The sequence below is a fragment of the Lagopus muta genome, chromosome 7, assembly GCF_023343835.1.
Source record: "Lagopus muta isolate bLagMut1 chromosome 7, bLagMut1 primary, whole genome shotgun sequence".
Taxonomy (NCBI): Eukaryota; Metazoa; Chordata; class Aves; order Galliformes; family Phasianidae; genus Lagopus; species Lagopus muta.
Window position 1 is genome coordinate 41,644,353 of NC_064439.1, and position 17,611 is coordinate 41,661,963.

At 37.9% G+C, this 17,611-nt stretch overlaps 1 protein-coding gene across 1 annotated transcript in view; it reads left to right on the top strand.

Annotated features, from left to right (window-relative positions):
* Positions 1–2,226: 2,226 nt before the first annotated feature.
* Positions 2,227–17,611, top strand: part of TMEM108 (transmembrane protein 108) — a 226,412-nt gene continuing 211,027 nt past the window's right edge. Inside the window, exon 1 of the mRNA XM_048951308.1 lies at positions 2,227–2,245. The gene's annotated coding sequence lies outside the window, so the exon portion shown is untranslated. The remainder of the gene's footprint in view (positions 2,246–17,611) is intronic.

The window sequence follows — 17,611 nt, forward strand, 5'->3', positions numbered from 1 at the left end:
TATCCCTTACGCCTTTGTTGCCCTTCTCTGGACACTATTAGAACACGCTGAAGGAGAATAGAGGAGAATGGATGATATTGAGTTTACCAAGAAGTAGGTGCTAGTAATTGCAGTGTGTGGCAACCCAATCCAATGTTGTGCTACTTCCACAGCTCTGTTTAAACTTTTGGATTCTCCATTTTAAAATCTTCCTTTTTATGAATAAGATAGCTGTAGATTATCTGTCCCTTAAGTTATTCTTAGACAAGGCATATTTGGTAGATAGTTTTTTAAACTGTGTTCTGTGTCTCATGAAAAATAAATTTTCTGTGCTGAAGGCAGGCTTAGGTACCATTTTCCTCTGTCACCCTCTTCAAAAGCTTTGTCTTGTGTCTTCAACCATCCTGGGTATTTCAGAGATATATATCCATTAAAGTCAGGATAATATTTTGTTCCCAAATCCCAGAACTTCTTTTACTGTCAGCATGAAAAACAATAATGTCACTACTTTCAAGGAGTGTTTTTTCTCTCTTATGTGCTAGCCATGACCAATCTTAATATGAGAAAAAAAGAAGAAATCTCCTAGAAATAAATTTCCAGTGACTCAGTTCTGAATCTCAAAATCTGTTAAGGGAGAAATTACTCTTTTGTGCAATAGAGGAGAAGTATTTCCCTTAGTAGAAATTCTGGGTTTGGAGAAAATGTGCTATTTGCCACTAATGGGACTTTGGATGACTTTCTCCCTATGTTTTCCTGGGGAAAAATAATTTATTGTCTGAATATCATTTGTGATTATATTGGTTTTCTGTTCCAGTTAAAATCCATTTCAGTGAGGAAAAAAAAATGTATATATAATATGTTATAACTGTAAGAAGAGAGCTACTGTCTTCTCTAATAATGACAATAATGTCCAAGGTGATTCAACCAATGAGCCTGTAATTCTGTAACAAAGCAAGATTCTGCTGTCTGAGCTCTAGAAATAATCAGAAATATGTTCATGCTGATGCCTAAACTGAATTATTGTCAAGTTTAGAGTCTTTGAAAGTCAAAATCTCCAGGCTTTAAGCCCAGAAGAAAAACTACATTATTGTAAGAGCTCCTGGATTCCTTCTAATATCCATTTAACAGTAGCAAATAGCTCAGAAGGCTGTAGATATTGTTTCTCTAATGCTGCCTCTGGATGCATTACAGAAATTTAATGAGTAGTACAGACTATATTAGCACAAGCCTTTCTGAACAGAAGGATTATACTTGCTTCCCTGTGGTTTCATGGGTTGGTTTTCTCTAATGTTTAGAGATTAGAATATCTTATTTCAATGTCTAATTTGTAAACAAACAAGTATTGCTTTAAACCACCCCTTAGAACAATTCAGAAAGACATCCAGCTGTTCATATATTTGCAGAAATGTTGGAAGTAGAGTCACAGAAAATCTAAGGATGAGCTGTCTTAACTTTCTGAAATGAACTGACCCAGAAAATTGTTCACTGGATGAAGTATCATAGGAAGTTCTTTAAAAATGGACTCACATTATTACATTATTCTTTTAAGCTTCGTTTGGAGCAACCCAACCCTTAATCCTTTGAGGACATCAATGCTGGGTGAATTGTGTCATAATGTTCTTCACCATTCAGCATGGACATTTGGGACACTTCAGCACCTTCATGTTTAACATTGCTATTATTTAGCAAATACAGAGAGGCAGTTAAAACAATTCATGTGTGAGATGTTGTGGTAAATTGACCCTGGCCAGCAATTAAGCTTCTCACTCACTCACAACCCTCACTGAGCAGGATGAGGGAGAGAATTGGAAGAGCAAAAAAAGAACCCAACAACTTGTGGGTCAAGGTAAATACAGTTTAATAAGTAAAATAGTGGAGAAATAAACAAGTGATGCAGAGGTAGTCACTCAGCACCTCCCACGAGCAGGCCATTGTTCAGCCAGTCTCTAAGCTCTGGCTACTTTGAAAAGTCTACTTTCCAGTTTTATTGCTCAGCATCACATTGCGTGCCATTTCCCTTTGCTGAATTCTGATTAGCTGCCCTGACTTTGTCTTAAAACGTTGTTTGCTGTTAATTAAAATATACTGGGCTGAAGTTTAGAAATATTTACATAACATCTCTAGAGAGATTGATTTTGTCTTTAATGTATAATATAATATCACATGATTTATTGTTGAAGTTTTTCACTTTAGACTTTGTTTAATTTCAGGAGTTGTCAACAGCTAATGAACGAAATCTAAGGATCTGAGGATCTGTCCTACGGAGGTAAGTAAAGCTGCAAGAACTAGCTTTCTGAAATAAGATTGGTTATTTACATACACTGTTAAGATGAGCTCCAAGCTAGCCTATGTTCAGTTTACAAAATAGTGTATCCAGTATACAATTACATATCCTTGTAAAATTTAGTGTACAGGGGCAGGATATAGAAAGACAGAAGGAATCTGATGAAGGTTTTGAGGTTATAGCTTGCCAGAGATTGACAACCTGTTAAAAATAAGAGTTGTTATGATTAGAATAGATGATCTATAAGCAAAAGGTGCTTTACATAAATGACAGCTGAACAAATCTACAAAACAATGTTTTTTTTTTTAACTGAGATACTGGAATGTCTTTCATGTCTACATATCACAGTCACAAAGTTTGTAAGCAGACCTCTGTAGGAGACTATGAGTTGTCTGTGCCTGCCCTGAATCAAATCGATCACTTTTTATGATTTCATTTATTATTCAAAAATATCTGTGTCTGATAAAGTGTGATTAAAAGAGTTCTACTTGAGGATGTGCAGTGAAAAGTTGGATGGTAATTTTTCAAAAGTTAGTTTTCTCCTGGATTGTATATGATTCTACTTCTTCTCAGTGTCAGTGAATAGCTTGCTCTAGAAGGTTGCTTGTTATTGGACTGCCTTTTATTAACACGTTGGCTTTCACCAGTGCTCCAAGCTGTGCAGCAAGTCTGAATAAGCGAAATGGCTGATCTTTTTATTCAGCTTCTTACTTCCGTGTAATATGAGTCTTGATATAAAACACAATTAAGTTGTGGTGGATTTTCCCATTCAGACGATCTGTTTTGAATCTCATAATCTAGTTGTTGCAAAAAAAAGTTTGAAACTGCCAGCTCTTAAGCTCTGAGTGTGGAAATCACTGTTGCCTCTGCCCAGTTATGTTGCCTGCATTTTGTTCATCTGCATGAAAGGAATCTGCGTCTGTCCTCTTCTGACACCCTTATGCTAAGCAAGAGCTGATTAGCAGTCCGTAGTTCACCATCTGCTCTGAGTGGTCTGTAGGGTCCAGCAGCTGTCTGGTGATGGTGACAAGGTAGATGTCTTCTTTTTTTCATGTGACCCCGTATGGCTGTGGCTGTATCCATCACTGTAACTGACTTCTGCCTTGCACGGTCTTTCTGTGACCAACATGAAACGGCTTACCTTGGGGGTTCTAGTACTTTGAAGTGCTGGAAATGGATATAGGAGATAGAATAACTCAGAAATTATTACAATTCATCGTTAGATTGGCAAGTTAGAAGTGTGCATTTATAAGCAAAACTTTGTAACAAATGTAATACTTAGAAGACTGCACTTTGAAGAAATAGGCTGAAAAAGCCATCTAAAGTCTGAACATACTTTATTTTTATGGGCATGTTTATGAGAATTGCTAAGGAAGCTGATTTTCCTTTTAAAAATAATACAATATACTGGTGGTTAATTGTACACTACCTAACGAATTCAGCCTTGGGCCATAGTTCACAGTTCAAGAAACTGTTGAACTTACTACGTTACACTTAGTAACTTTATTACCGTCTATCCAGATGAGATCAGCAGCTGCTTTTAGGAATTCATTTGCTGAGAGGCCTGAAAATTATGTGGAGAAGATGAAAGTTGTAATGGAGAGAATATCCACTTTTAAATGCTCCTGTAACTTTACTTGTCATAGTCCTTCACCACTAGAGGACAGTAAGACCTCAAGATAATGGGGATACATGAGGCAGTGGAAGAAGGGAGATTGCTAAAACAGCTATGAAATCATTAGTTCAAAAGCTACACGCTTCTAGCTATAATAAAGCTTCTTAAAGAATTGTAACAGTTTGGGAAATGTTTGGAGTCGCCATCACCAGCTATGCATTTTTACCAGTGATGAACAAGAGCCTGTGCCAGCCACTGTCACTGTTCCCACTGCTGAAATGCATCACCTGCCACCTCATTGTGCTCACATTCAGTTTGGCCTCCAGAAAGATTCAGCAAGAGTCGATGAATGTCAGTGGGGGCAGTTGTTTCTGCATGAGGAATTCAATTCCATGCCTTTTCTTCTTACACACTTCCATGTCAGACAGCATTCTGTGAGACTGCTGCTCTGCTGCCATCTGTCACACAGCAACAACATGTAATGGGATATTGGTGGGAAGGTTCAACCTCTACTGCCATACCGCCAATATCTGCCTCTGAGGTTGTGCGTCAACATAATAAAATAGGAGGCATTACTTACAGAACAGCCCTTATATGTAACATAGTTAATGTGTATAAGTAACAAAATTTGTTTTATTAAAACATTTTTTTTTTAAAAAGGAGAGCAATACAAATATAAAACTACATATTTGACCTTGTTTTTGTGACATTAATGTATCAGTCTGATTTGATGGTAGTGGCTGCAATTCTCAGTGAGTTCTCGAGGTGTTTGTCAGAGATTATTGATGGCACTTTTCCTGTGCTTCATCTTTGAATACAGACATTCATAAATGTGTGCCTAGAACTAAAAAGCGATGACATGAATGAGGCGTGATTGTGCAGTGAGGAGTGCTTCTCTCTGACCAGATGGGGTTTGTGAAGGACTGGTAAAGAGACATAATCTGATTTCTCTTTGAGTTGAATGTCTGATTGCACCTCTATACATTCCATTTGAAATTTTGCAGGTCATGGATTTATGTCAGATGAAAATGGAGTCACAAATTGAAAAATTTCAAGTGATGCAAAATATACCACAATTGCAAACATAGTTCTGATGCATTTTAATTCCTGTTTACCAGAACAGAGTCCAGATGTATCATTAGTTGCTGTACAGCTATAACTAGTAAATTAAAAGCATATATGGACAAAGTGATGAAAAAGAAAGATGTATTCACAAGTTTGGACTGTTACATGCTGTATGGGAACTGCTGAATCACAGCCTGAGCCTCTGATTGACCACCTGAGGTGAGCACTGAGTCAGCCCTGGGAGCACAGGTGAAGGCAGTTCAGCTGTGTGATGGAAGGGGTGGAGCCTGGCTGCACCTCTCCTTGGTCCATTTAAGAGCTGACCATCAGTGGGGAAAGGTCTCTTTCTGGAGATTCCTTCTTTGCAGTTTTACAGTGAGTGTGGGATAAGGGTAAGCACTCTTATTTATTCTCTTTTTGGTATAGTAGTTTAGCCAAACTCTGGTGTATTTTATAATTATAATATCTGTCTATTCATTGGTTGTATGCATGTACAGAAAAACCCTGATGCATTAAACTTGCAAAAGTTCTTTTTGGAATGCTTAAAATAACCTGTGCAAAGTTTCTTTTTTTCTAAGTTTAGTCAAGATGATATTAAAGCTCCACAAGAGGTTTCTGGGTTCAAACCAAAACTTGTACTGTCAAGTTGAAGAAGCTGCTTTAGTAGAGGATTATGCTTTCTTTAGAAAACTCATGATGTGATCTGTGTAATTGAAATAATCTTAGTAATCTTATTTTCTCTTTTTGAAGTTTTTTTAGAGATAATTTTTTACTTGTGCTTTTAAAGAGAAGTTTTCTCTGTTTATATCTTCTATGCTATTCAGTGATATTTCTAGTGGTTCTTGATATTTTCACAAAAAGTTCTAGAGTTCTTCACAAGCAGTGTTCATTTTTTTTCTTCCTTGTTGTGAAACATTTGATAATATCTTAAGGAATGCATACATTAGTCAAATGTTCTTTACAAATCAGCTTCTTCTTTTGGATATAATCTATATAATTGTATGAAGAGATGGTTAAGAAATGTAATGCGGTACCATGTTTTTCCACAACATATATTTTTTTGAGTCAGAATGTGACTAAGAAAAATGGACTTAGAGTTATGCTCTTAATTTGGACTACTCTAACAGGTTTGGCTTTTTGTTTTTGTTCTGAAAGGAGCAGATAAATGTGAGTGTATGTAAAGATTTTGAAATGCAATGAAAATGGTGCTATATTTTAATTTTCTTCTCTCCCTTACAATATTTAGAAGAGAAGTTGTCATCCTGGGAACTTACAGAGTAGGAATACCTTTCTGGTTACAGACACTTTTAAATATGAGATGTCATTTCTGGTAGTGTTTGGGTTTGGTTCTTTCCTCACAATCTGAAGCTAATTAGAATCTGCAGGAATTACTCCTGATTGCCAGCACTGCCAGCTGTAGCAGCTTTATGGAAAAGTCATAGAATATATTAATTAATCTTACCTGTATTGTGTACACAGATGTATTGGTAATACTTGTACTAAATACAAGTGGAGAAAAACAAAAGTGCTACAGAAAAAAAGATATTCAATTCAGAATGTATTATCTCAGGACCAAGTTCCCAGAAAAAATAGCTCAAATCCAAACCTAACATCATCTTACGACTCTTTATGACTCTTTTTTATCCAATTATTCAGCCAGTGTGGAGATGTCAGCAAGCATCTCTTAGCTGCATCTAAAGTTCCACCATCTTCCTAAAATATTCTGAGCAAATTCCTTGTTTCAACTTCAAGTCTGGCTAATGTATGCTATTTAATAATTCTTGCCTGAAGAATAATAGCAAAGTAAAGAGGAAGTGACTGAAGAAAAGGGGGAAACTAAATAGCATATGACCACATGCTCTTCCTCCCTCCTTCATCAAAAGCAAAGACAACAGTTAAAATAGACATTGATCAAGATTTGGAAGATAAGATTCTGCAATCTGAATAGTATACATTAACCTGCAGACTTTAACATACAGAAATAGGAATGAATGGTCTGTTCAGTTTTGTGGTTATGAGTCTAAAAAGAATCAGGTATTAAGGAAAAAATTCTTCAGGACGCTGAATATCTTCCTTGGTTGGTTTCTCCTTTACACATTTAGGTTTTTTTTTTCCTCACTCTCTTCTGCTGGCATTGCTGTGTACTACTCAGCTTCACAATCCAGCTGGAGTGATTTAGCTGATGTGTATAGTAATAATATTTCTCATTTTCTACTTCTAAGTAATCAAAATAAAGAAATCTAAGTACACATTAGATATAGATCCATTTTCATATTGGCTCAAATAAAGTGTAAGACCAATTCAATCATGTACTAAGAATGCTGATGGAAAGAGGAGTTAGATTTTTAAGTTGCCTAGAAGCTTGTTAACGTTGTACCTGGCACTTAATTATTACAATCCAAATAGAAAGTAAGGTTTTGCTTTATTATGCTATGGCCCAGAGTGTAACTCTGAATGAATCAGGCTCCAGGCAGTAACAGCAAAGTATGTTTCTGAGAGAAGCAAGCACAGCTGTTTAACCATATGGAAGTATGACTGCAGGAAGCTCTGTTAATATCCACTTCTCCCCTCCTCACATACATCCAAATGTGTTGTCTTGGTGCAGGCTCCGTCTCTCTTTGCTTCCCTTCAGCCCACTATTCTTACAATTCCTCTGTCCCCCGTTGTTCCAAGAGCTCTAGCTGACAAGCACTGAGCCAAATATGCTGAGTTTTGCACAGCTTAATGTAGGTGAACAGTAAATGTCTCTGATAACCGAATATATGCGTATCACTTATAGGAATAATCAAACAGTTTCATGTCCTTTCCACACAGAATCTTGCAAGCTGACTATATTGGTTTTCTGAGCATGTACATTGCTTTTTCAGTCACTTGTTTTGTATAGCTTTATGCATCTATAGTTGATGCTCCTGTCAGAAGTTTTCTGTAACAGTACTTACAAGGAAGATAGATGAGACTCAAAGCACAGAGTCCCCTGCTTTGAAGAACTAGATCATAAATTACACACGTGACAGCCAATGAACAGCAAACCTATAAGAGCAATTAAACAGCTAGATTAGTAGCAGAAGCATGAACATGCCTATAGCAATTATCCCTATCTGGTAAATTTACCAGTTGGTTTCAAGTCAATAAAGAAATAGTTTATATATCATTCACCAGGGCCTATTATTTTATCTGTTGCATTTTCCACAGATATTAGTAATTTTCCCATTTGTTAGGGAAGAATTAGAAATTTTTTAGCATGTTCTTTATTTCTTTCTACATCTGTTTTTCACAAGTTTTATTTTAAATAACTGACAGAAGAGAAGTTCAGTTCTTCTCGTACAGTGACAACAGAAGTGTCCTATAAGAAAAGCAAGGTACTCAAACACTTAGTGAATGAAAATTCCCTCAGGTGTGACTAATTAAATAGATAGCTCCTTCAGCATCATCAAAATTCACATGACCACACTGAAATACAGAATCAGGACTCACTACCAAGCACACAGACATTACCCAATCACCACCAAACAAAATGCGTGCTCGGTTCTGTTGCTCATTCCATGTGGGCTTCAGGCACTGCATCCCATCTGTGCACTCATTTGTCTGTGAGCTGTGTATTTAGGCTGGTACTCTGCTTTTGCACCCTTCTGAAAATGCCTGCTGCTTAAGGAGGCACTTCATGTAACATGCCCATACCCATGCTCAGAAAAGCAGACCACACAACTTAAACATCATTCTGTGCTGTAGGCTGAGTGATACATTTTTCTTTGAAAAGATGAATCCAAACAAATCAGCATCCTTTTCAGGGTAGCAAGTTACTGTGTTGACACCACACCCTGAACTGCAGTGGGAAGAAGACAGGCCCAGATTCATTTTTTTAGCACATCTTGGCATAGGACACAACTAAGCACCTGAATGCCATTCCAAAAAGATAGTGCTGTGTTGCCAACCTAGGGAATTTAGAGAGATTTGTTTCTGAGCCCAAGCACATTTAGACAGTTTGTCATTTAGTAGAGATGAATTCTCAGAGTCCTGGAGAAAATGAGAGAATGGAGGGAGCCCCATCATGACTCCCTAAATTGAAGGTGCCCATTTGTGCCCATTTCATTTTCAATCCGTTTTGGTTTTATGACGGAAAACAAAAACATGTGGCTACCTGAGTTTGAGACACAAACCGGGTCCTTAACCCAGAAAAAACAATTAGTTTCTTTCATCTGTGTACACAATTCAAGAGTAGCAGGAAGAGCAGAGGTTGTCATTACTTTCGATTTCTCTTCCATGCAGATTAGTTTTCAAAGACAACTCTGAATGTTTCCAATAGCCTTGGGCTTTAGCAGATGCATGAGAAAGAAGTGACAGGCGGGAGGGAGGGAGAACAAAGTAGTATCTTGAATGTTTCCTTCACTGTTAGATATAGCCAGTATTTATTCTAACATAATACCTAATCTGAAGTCATGTCAATGGAAAGGCTTCACCAGAGATTGCAACAAATTTTTTACTCAATAAAGGTCATTCAGTTGGTGCTCTACATCATTTGTGAACATAACCCCAGCTCTGACATTTAACAATTTAAAGCTGGGTAGGTTTACTGTTTCCACAACTAATTTCATAGTCAAACAGAATGCTAGTAAATTGTTTTGAGGAGGCAATGTGAAATGTTTCTTCTGATTTAAGTGCAATATGTTTTTGACAGGCCTGAGCTATGCATTTTGTGGCTTTACTTACTTTATTCTTAAAGTGGCAGTTTGTGCTTATAAATACATGGGAAAAGTGTTTCATAGTATATTTTTCCTTTGAAGTCAATATAAAAGTTTTTTAAAACAAGTAAAATGGAGAAAAGACTTTGTTTTTGTTAGAAACTGCTCTGGGGAGTTAGATGTCATTGTAGCTTTCTTTCTTTGTGCAGAGCAGAAGCTTTATAAAAGACGTTCGGGTCTTGTGGCTGCAAAGACAACATTCTGATGTATTTAATGTATGCTTTTTTTTTTTTTTGCCTTTCCCCAGTGATTTGTAGCACCTGTGCTCTGTTTCCTACCATAGAGACATTAAGAGGTACTGTAGTCTTTCAGCTGACTGAAGATCCTTTGATCCATGTTGACCCCCAGCCAGAAACATCTCTCCCATCTTTCCCCCCTTCCATTATCATACATGGTATCTCCTTACACAGCACCACTGTTGTCGTTATGTTTAAAAAAAAAAAAAAAGACAGAAGACTGAATTAGGTGCTAAGTGAGCACTCAGACCTGTGCTGTGAAGCAATACCTAAGGGAGTGTAGAAAAATGTCTTGCTGTTGCAACAGCTATACTTCAGTAGCAGGAATGAAGAGGCCTTGCTAGTACCTGTCTGGTTGTCTTACTATTTGGCATGCTTTGAAAGACATTGAAAGGTGGGAATGGGATGGAAATGAAGACTGAGAGGCAGAGAAAATGAGTTTGTGGAAGGAAGAGGAGAGCACAACAAACAGCTTCTCAGAAATGAAGTAACAATTACCCAGTGAACCAGTTCTTTGAAGTCTTCAAGTCAGGTTCAGTAAAATCTACTGGTAGTATCTTTTTCAGCCATGAAATATCTGCATGTACTGCAGCCATACAGCACATACAAACAGCACACAATGCAACTTGTGTAGCATGATCTATAAATCTAGTATATCTCACAGAGATCAAATTCACTGCACTTGAACGTGATCTTTACAACCGATATGTTGAGCTAACATTTACCACAACAAACTTGGTGCACAGCCTTAGTAGAGTTGGTTAGCACTGGCATGTGGAGATCTTCAGTGTGTCTTGCTATACAACAACCAGTTGGACCTACCTGGTAAGGGCTTGTATGAGTTGATATTGAGGAGATAATCTCCAATCCCATGCTTTCAGCTCAGAAGATTACAATCATTTTTCATTTACAATATTATGTTCTGTTTCCAGATACATATACACAGTCACAACCCATAAACAGAAGCCATTCCAAGAGATGGAGACATGGGGTATCAATTAAACACCATGACAAATTCCACAAATGCACATTTCTGGTGTTTGCATTGCATGCTAGTCTTCTTTTTCCTTCCTTCTACTTTCCTTAGTTCACTGCTACAGTATCCTGAAGAAAGACAAATTGTGGCATGAACCTGGAATGTAATCAAAGACCTTTATACCTTCAATCTAAGTACTCCTAGAGAAGTTACTGCACTGGCATGCCTCACATGTTTCAGAGAAAAAATAACTAAACCTTATGCCATATTATTGTCCGTTGTTCTTATTTCAGCAATGCTGCAACATAGACTTGGTTTGTAAATAGTTTGTAACTTAATACTTATCTGACCACAAAATATTCCTTCATCTGAGTCACATTTTAAAAATGATACATGTTTAAAGCAGTATATGCAGCTCTACTGTTCTCCAGCCATTGCTGTTATGCAGTGCTATCTAATCTCTGTGCCAGTCACTCATAGCCTCAGGACATTCAGAATCTGCTGCAGTTATGAAAAGAGAAACATCATTTGGTTTTGATACATGTCTCTCATATAGAATTTAAACACTGCAAACAATGAAGTGCTAAAAATGCTGCTAGTCCAATGGCCCAACATATTCTTTAGAAAACTATATAAAGTAACTCCACAAATACGGCACGTTGTTTTAGAGAGATAATCCTACACTGTTGTTAAATTCAGCTCATATGTGTAGAGCTAATGCAGCGCATGAGGAAGCAGATGCTCTTTCTGACAGCGTGAATTCCATAGAAAATACCCAAGACTCTTTCTTTCATTCATTTAGCAATTTCCACATTGTCCAGAATGATTTCTTGAAATGATGTTCAGTTCAGCTGGATGAATGATAAAATACAGCAGCATCCCTCAACAGTGAGCACTTCCAGCTACACAATTTGAACTGAGAGCAATGGAAACCTAAAGGAAATTAGCATCTAATATTCATCTATGTGAACAGGAGCTTCTGCTGGAAGGCAGGAGTTTAGAACTTATACAGGGGCAAGTTTAGAACTGAAATCAGAGTTTCAAATGTACATGCTAACAACTTTCCAGTATTTATCTTCTTAAAGCTGAGCTTCAGCAGCCCACATGGCTGTCTCTGTTGGCACTTCTACTGCTACCATCAAGGGAATTGCTAGCCTAGCAACACAGGGATGTCTGAACAATCTTCTCAGAGGATATGGATGGAAAAGGCTATATGAGTTTTCTTGCAACTCTTAAAAGCAAAGCTTCTTTTACATAAAACCAAGAGTGATGCCAATCTCTATTAAAAATGGCAGGAGAGATTATCCCCATGGATATCAAAGCAAGTACTGACATGTTTGCAGGCCTTATAAAACACGTTGCTAAATTGATAACTTACTGAACTGCAGCTGTTTTCATGATTGAGTAAAGATTGTTCCAGAAAGAAATTTAGATGTGCCATCTTCTTAAGTCTCTTGCTCTGATCGTGCAATAAGTGACTTAAATGTCTGACTTCTATAGACGCTGCAAGGGGAGAGTCAGATTTGCCCAGACAGAATACTGAAGAACAAAGACAATAGCTACCTGAAAGAATATTTTTTTTTTCTATCCATGTGTGCTTTATACCTGGTTTCTCTTGAGATCCCTGATGTCTCCATAACTCAAACATATAAACTGAAATAAGAATTAATCTTTAAGTTATTTGGGTGTAGTTGAGTATATCTGGAGACAGATGTTTTTTAGCTTGCTGGAAGAGAGAAGGAGTCCTAATCACTGGATTAGAGAATCATGATCCCTTTAGCTTTCTCTCTCTACCCCCACACACTATGCACTGTGCTGTACATCTCCCTACAGCCTGAAGGTCAGGGTGCTTTTCTGGGGAAACAAGATATGGTGTCCAGTTGGTAAAGGATAAGGAAGCCAGTGAAATCACGCAGGTACCAATCTTTCAGATTGGTTGACAGCAACATATTCAGATGTGTTTTTAAAGAAATCTTTGTTTAGATTTAGCATGACTAATTTGCAAATCCAGATGAGAGTAAGCTACTGGGACTTTTGGCTCCGACAGAAAGGCGGTGAGCAATAAGATATAAAAGGTCCTACTAGATTTTAGATTCCTACTAGCACAGGAAGCTTTTGTAAAGAGAACTTTTGAGTTCCCTCAGAACTATTAATGGCAATATTCATTTTACTACTTCTATATTCATTCTGTGTTAGCATCAGTATAGTTTTGTAGCTCCTGGTTGAAGCAATAGCTTGGCAACATCACTTGTTTGTTATTAGTATTTCTCTTTTACACTGGATTTTATTTTTGGTTTTGTTTTTGCTTCCCATCTAACCTTTTTTCCTGGTGAACAAGATTGATTGCTCCTAAGCACTGTGACCACACACAGTATTCAGTCAGTTGGTCTAGGATGAAATAACCATGAGACTGCAGAATCTGAGATGTCCTTCTCAGTTCAGTGACAATACAGTGATGATAAAATATATGTTCAAGAGCTCTTTGCTGAGATTATAACTCATTGTTGAATTTTCAGTTAAAATCCAATTCAGACATGACAAACTAAGGACACTTCAAAGGCTCTTTTGAGCTTTTAATGGAGAAATGTCAATGCATCACTTGCCATAAAGGTTACGTAGGTTTATCTGTTCTGACGTGCTGAAGCCACGAAGGTGAAAAGTGTGGTTCTGATTAGAATTGCGTGGGTATCCAACCTTTTGCCTTGCCTGGACCACACTGAGTGAAGAGGAATTGTGTTGGGCTGCATATAAAATATGTAGGTCCCTCTGAAAGTAATACTTTCTGATTATTTCAATGGAAACTACAACAGATACAAAGACTGCAGTAGCATTATTTGATAGAGCAAATTTTCAGCAACAAAACACTGTTTTTGAACATAGTTTTTCTCCATCATTAGCTATGCATTTCTGCTAGTGATGAACAAGAGCCTGCATGCTGTGGTCCTCAAAATCTGTATCGTGTCACTGTTGCCGCTGCTGAAACACACCACCTGCTGCCTCCCTGTGCTCACATCCACTTTTTGATCTCTATAAAAATCAGCGGATGTCAATGAGAGCCATTACTTTTTTTTTCTGCATGGAGGATTTCAATTCTACACCTTTGCTTCATGCACATTTCTATGTCAGATGCCATTTTGTCAGACTGCGCCTCTGCTGCCATCTGCTGCTTGGTAACGACTTCTCTTGACATTAGATTCTGAAACGTTTTTGGGAAAGACAATACCAGGATGTCTGAAAAGTGACCTGTTTGTAAAAGAACCTAGGACCAGTAGCTCAACAGGAGGCTCAGAAACAAGGTAGCGGCTTGTATGCAGGCATGGAAATAGGCACCTAAAACCTTAGATCATTTCTGAGGCTTGTTCCTGACCTGGACAGGCAAAGCTGAAGTGAGCAGCTGGGTTCATCATTTTTATCTTTTATGTTTCATTTTATAGTCCCATCCCAGGGCCTTGGGACTGGGGAGAGCTCAGGGCACCAAGCGTCCCAGGACAATGAGAGGGAGTTGCCTTTGCTTAGCTTTAGAAAACGCTCGGGGAGGTTCTGAGTGGTGGCTGCAGTTGCCTACAAGGTGCATGGAAGATTAAACCTGACCTTTCCCAGAGGTCTTAAGTGGAGGAAGGATGAGAGGCACCAGGCTCATGCTATAGCACAAACTCCCAGATAGAAGAGACTGCCACTATGAAGGTGCTCAAACCTGGTAGCCATTCACCTCTGGCACTCCCCAGATCACAATATCGGGTCCAGATTTGTTTAACTATTAATGACTGAGTTTCAGTAAGTTTGTAGAAACCACCATGTTGGGCAGGATTGCTGATCTGACTGAGCATAGGAAGGCTCTGCAGAGGGCTATGGATAGGCTGCATCAATGGGCTGAGTCTAATCACAATAATAAGACTAAGTTGCACCCATAGATGGTCACTGACACTGAATGTTTTCATGGTAAGCAAACAACAGATATCAGCACAGTGGTGCATTTCAGTGGTTGCAGCAGTGATGTGGAAGACAAACCACATTCCAAATGGCCGTAGAGATGGTCTTCTCAACCCAGGGAAGATCCTATCAGCAGCCCCACTCTGCATTACTTTGTAACAATCATAGAGTCCTTAGAGTTGGAAGGGACCTCTGAAAGCCATCTAGTCCAACTCCCCTGCAATGAACAGAGACACCCCAGCTACATCAGGGTGCCCAGGGCCTTATTCATCCTCGTTTTGAATGTCTCCAAGGACAGGGCATCCACCACATCTCTGGGCAACCTGTTCCAGTGCCTCACCACCCGCGCTGTAAAAGATTTTTTCCTTATATCTAACCTAAATCTACCCTCTTTGAGCTTGAAGCCATTTCCCCTTGTTCTGTCACCACAGATCCTGCTGAATAGCCTGTCTCCTTTTTTCCTGTAGTTCCTCTTTAGACAACATCAACTACTGAGAAAACAGGTTAACTGATCAGGCTAATTGACACCAAATAACTGTGATACTACATTGGTTAAGATCCAATGGCTCAGTCCTAAGATTCTTTCAACACTGAGAACTTTTCTTTGGTGAAGTAGGCAGAAATTAAGTTTAGTAATTTCTATTGCCTTTAGAAAATAACACTATCCCTTGAGAAACAAGCACCAGCAACCAGAAAGTTTGTGTTTTGTCTTTGGATGGTACCTAAGATTCTTTATGTTTAAACACAGTAAAGACATTATTTTCAAGCCCTTCATGTATTCTTTAAAGGAGTGTTGTGAAGTGCTTGCATAAACGCTGATTTATATCAGTGCTTCACAACAGTAGATGTTTTACAATTGCATTTTTCCTCTGCTGAGTCTTTCTTTTTGAAAATTGCTTTCCCCTGCCATCTGTATGGAACAAAGCCATCCCTGGGACTGATAGTCTTGCTTTTGTGAGAAGATACTTTATTTCCTTATGTTTTAACTGCACAGAAATAAAATAGAGCTCAGCCACATAGGGCAAGGTTCTAACTTTTCAGAGCAAAGTCACCAACCTGACCTATTCAGTAACAAGCATTAAACGTGAGGTACAAGGGCACTGTTATACTTTGGCCTGATACAGGTGCACAGCTTCCCAGGGATCTGGAACTGCTGGAAGTAGAAACTGTCTGAAGTGCATAAAACAAAGCATATATCCGCATCATTTGGAAGACAAAGGTCTAATTTTACTTTGGTTTATAATATTAAGACAGGAGAACTCAATCTGATGTTTTAGGCAGCAGTCATCTCCTTAAATGGCATGCAACCTTGGATAATGAGTTAAAAGCAGATTAGTTTAAAGACAGAAACAAGCCAGGAAACTATTTACTATGAACTATTCTTTAGCCCACATATGTACTTTTTAAGGTGCAATGATCTTTGCTTCTGATGTGTTCAAACAGAGAAAAAAAGTGAACTTCTTGGAGTGTGTAGAATGTCAAATTTGTTACAAGACTGCTCCTCTTTTACAGGAAGACATCTTTGGTCTGAGTGCATCCCTTTCACAGCTGTGGCTTTGAGAAAGATATGAATTCCAGATGATGTTTACTTGAAAAAATCCTCTGTTTTCCATCATGCTGAATAGATTTTGCACTTTTTTTTCTTATTATTATGCATTTGAAGAAAAATCATACAGTCCTACAACAAATGAAAACAAATTGAATTTTCCATATTTTGCACTGAAGCACTATTTTTAGTTGTGATACCTGTGCTATTTTCCTATACAGGATTTTAGTTGAAATAAACCATCCAACTTAATATTTGCTAAATATCAAAAAGTCCATCAATTTTTATATGTCATATGTATGCAGGGAACAATAGGGATTAATAAAATACCTTCAATTATTAAAAAAAGTCAACTATACGTTATTCTGAAATTCTGAGTCTGTGCATACAATGGTATAAGTTAGATACACTGGCAGCCTTTGGATTGCAGTGCTTTCAGTTTTGTTTTAAAAGAGTTTGGTTTAGGGAGAGATGCAATGCAACATTCACATGCTTACAGGACAGGAATGGCAAACAAAACTGTTCACAGTTTCCCAGTAAGGGTGAGTGCTGTTAATGCAAAGTTTGTTCAGCATCCCTATGGAATGTTGAGAATGAGGCCTTGACCCTCCACTGCAATGTGATAGCTCAGATCTCTGTATCCATGAAGAATCCTTTTGAAGGCACTGGTTTACGCCAGAGTGCTTTTATGTCACAGAGCATTATCTGGCCTATTTGTTTTAAAAGATCACCAGAATTTAACTGAGTAAAAGTAGTCTTGAAGTACTTCACAAGGATATTTTGGGTTAAAAAAATTTTGAAAGATGTGATCACAAAAATGGCCAGGCTAACAAAATAAAGCTGGTGTGAAACTGATTCTGATCCTGGTTCAAGCAATGACGAAACAAAAATACTGTTGTCTGATTTCAGGTCCACCATTTGTATATTGCTGTTCCCTTTGTGATGAGATAGGTGATTTTTTTTACTCTCTTTTTCACCATGATATTTAAGCAATTGTACCTACAGGTAGATGAACTCTATCAGCTTATGTTTAAGAACAGAACTGTACTTTTACGCTTTGAAGGAAGGCAAGAACTTTGCCCTGTGCTGAAATAAGTGGTTTATTTTTTCTTTGCTATGCTCAGGAGGTTCAGCAAGATAGATGTTTCTCCTCTATGTCCTAACAAATGAGGCTTTTAATAGTGTAAGTTATGTGTACTTAACAGTAATCTATAGGACCTAAACTGAGAGAAACATCAAAT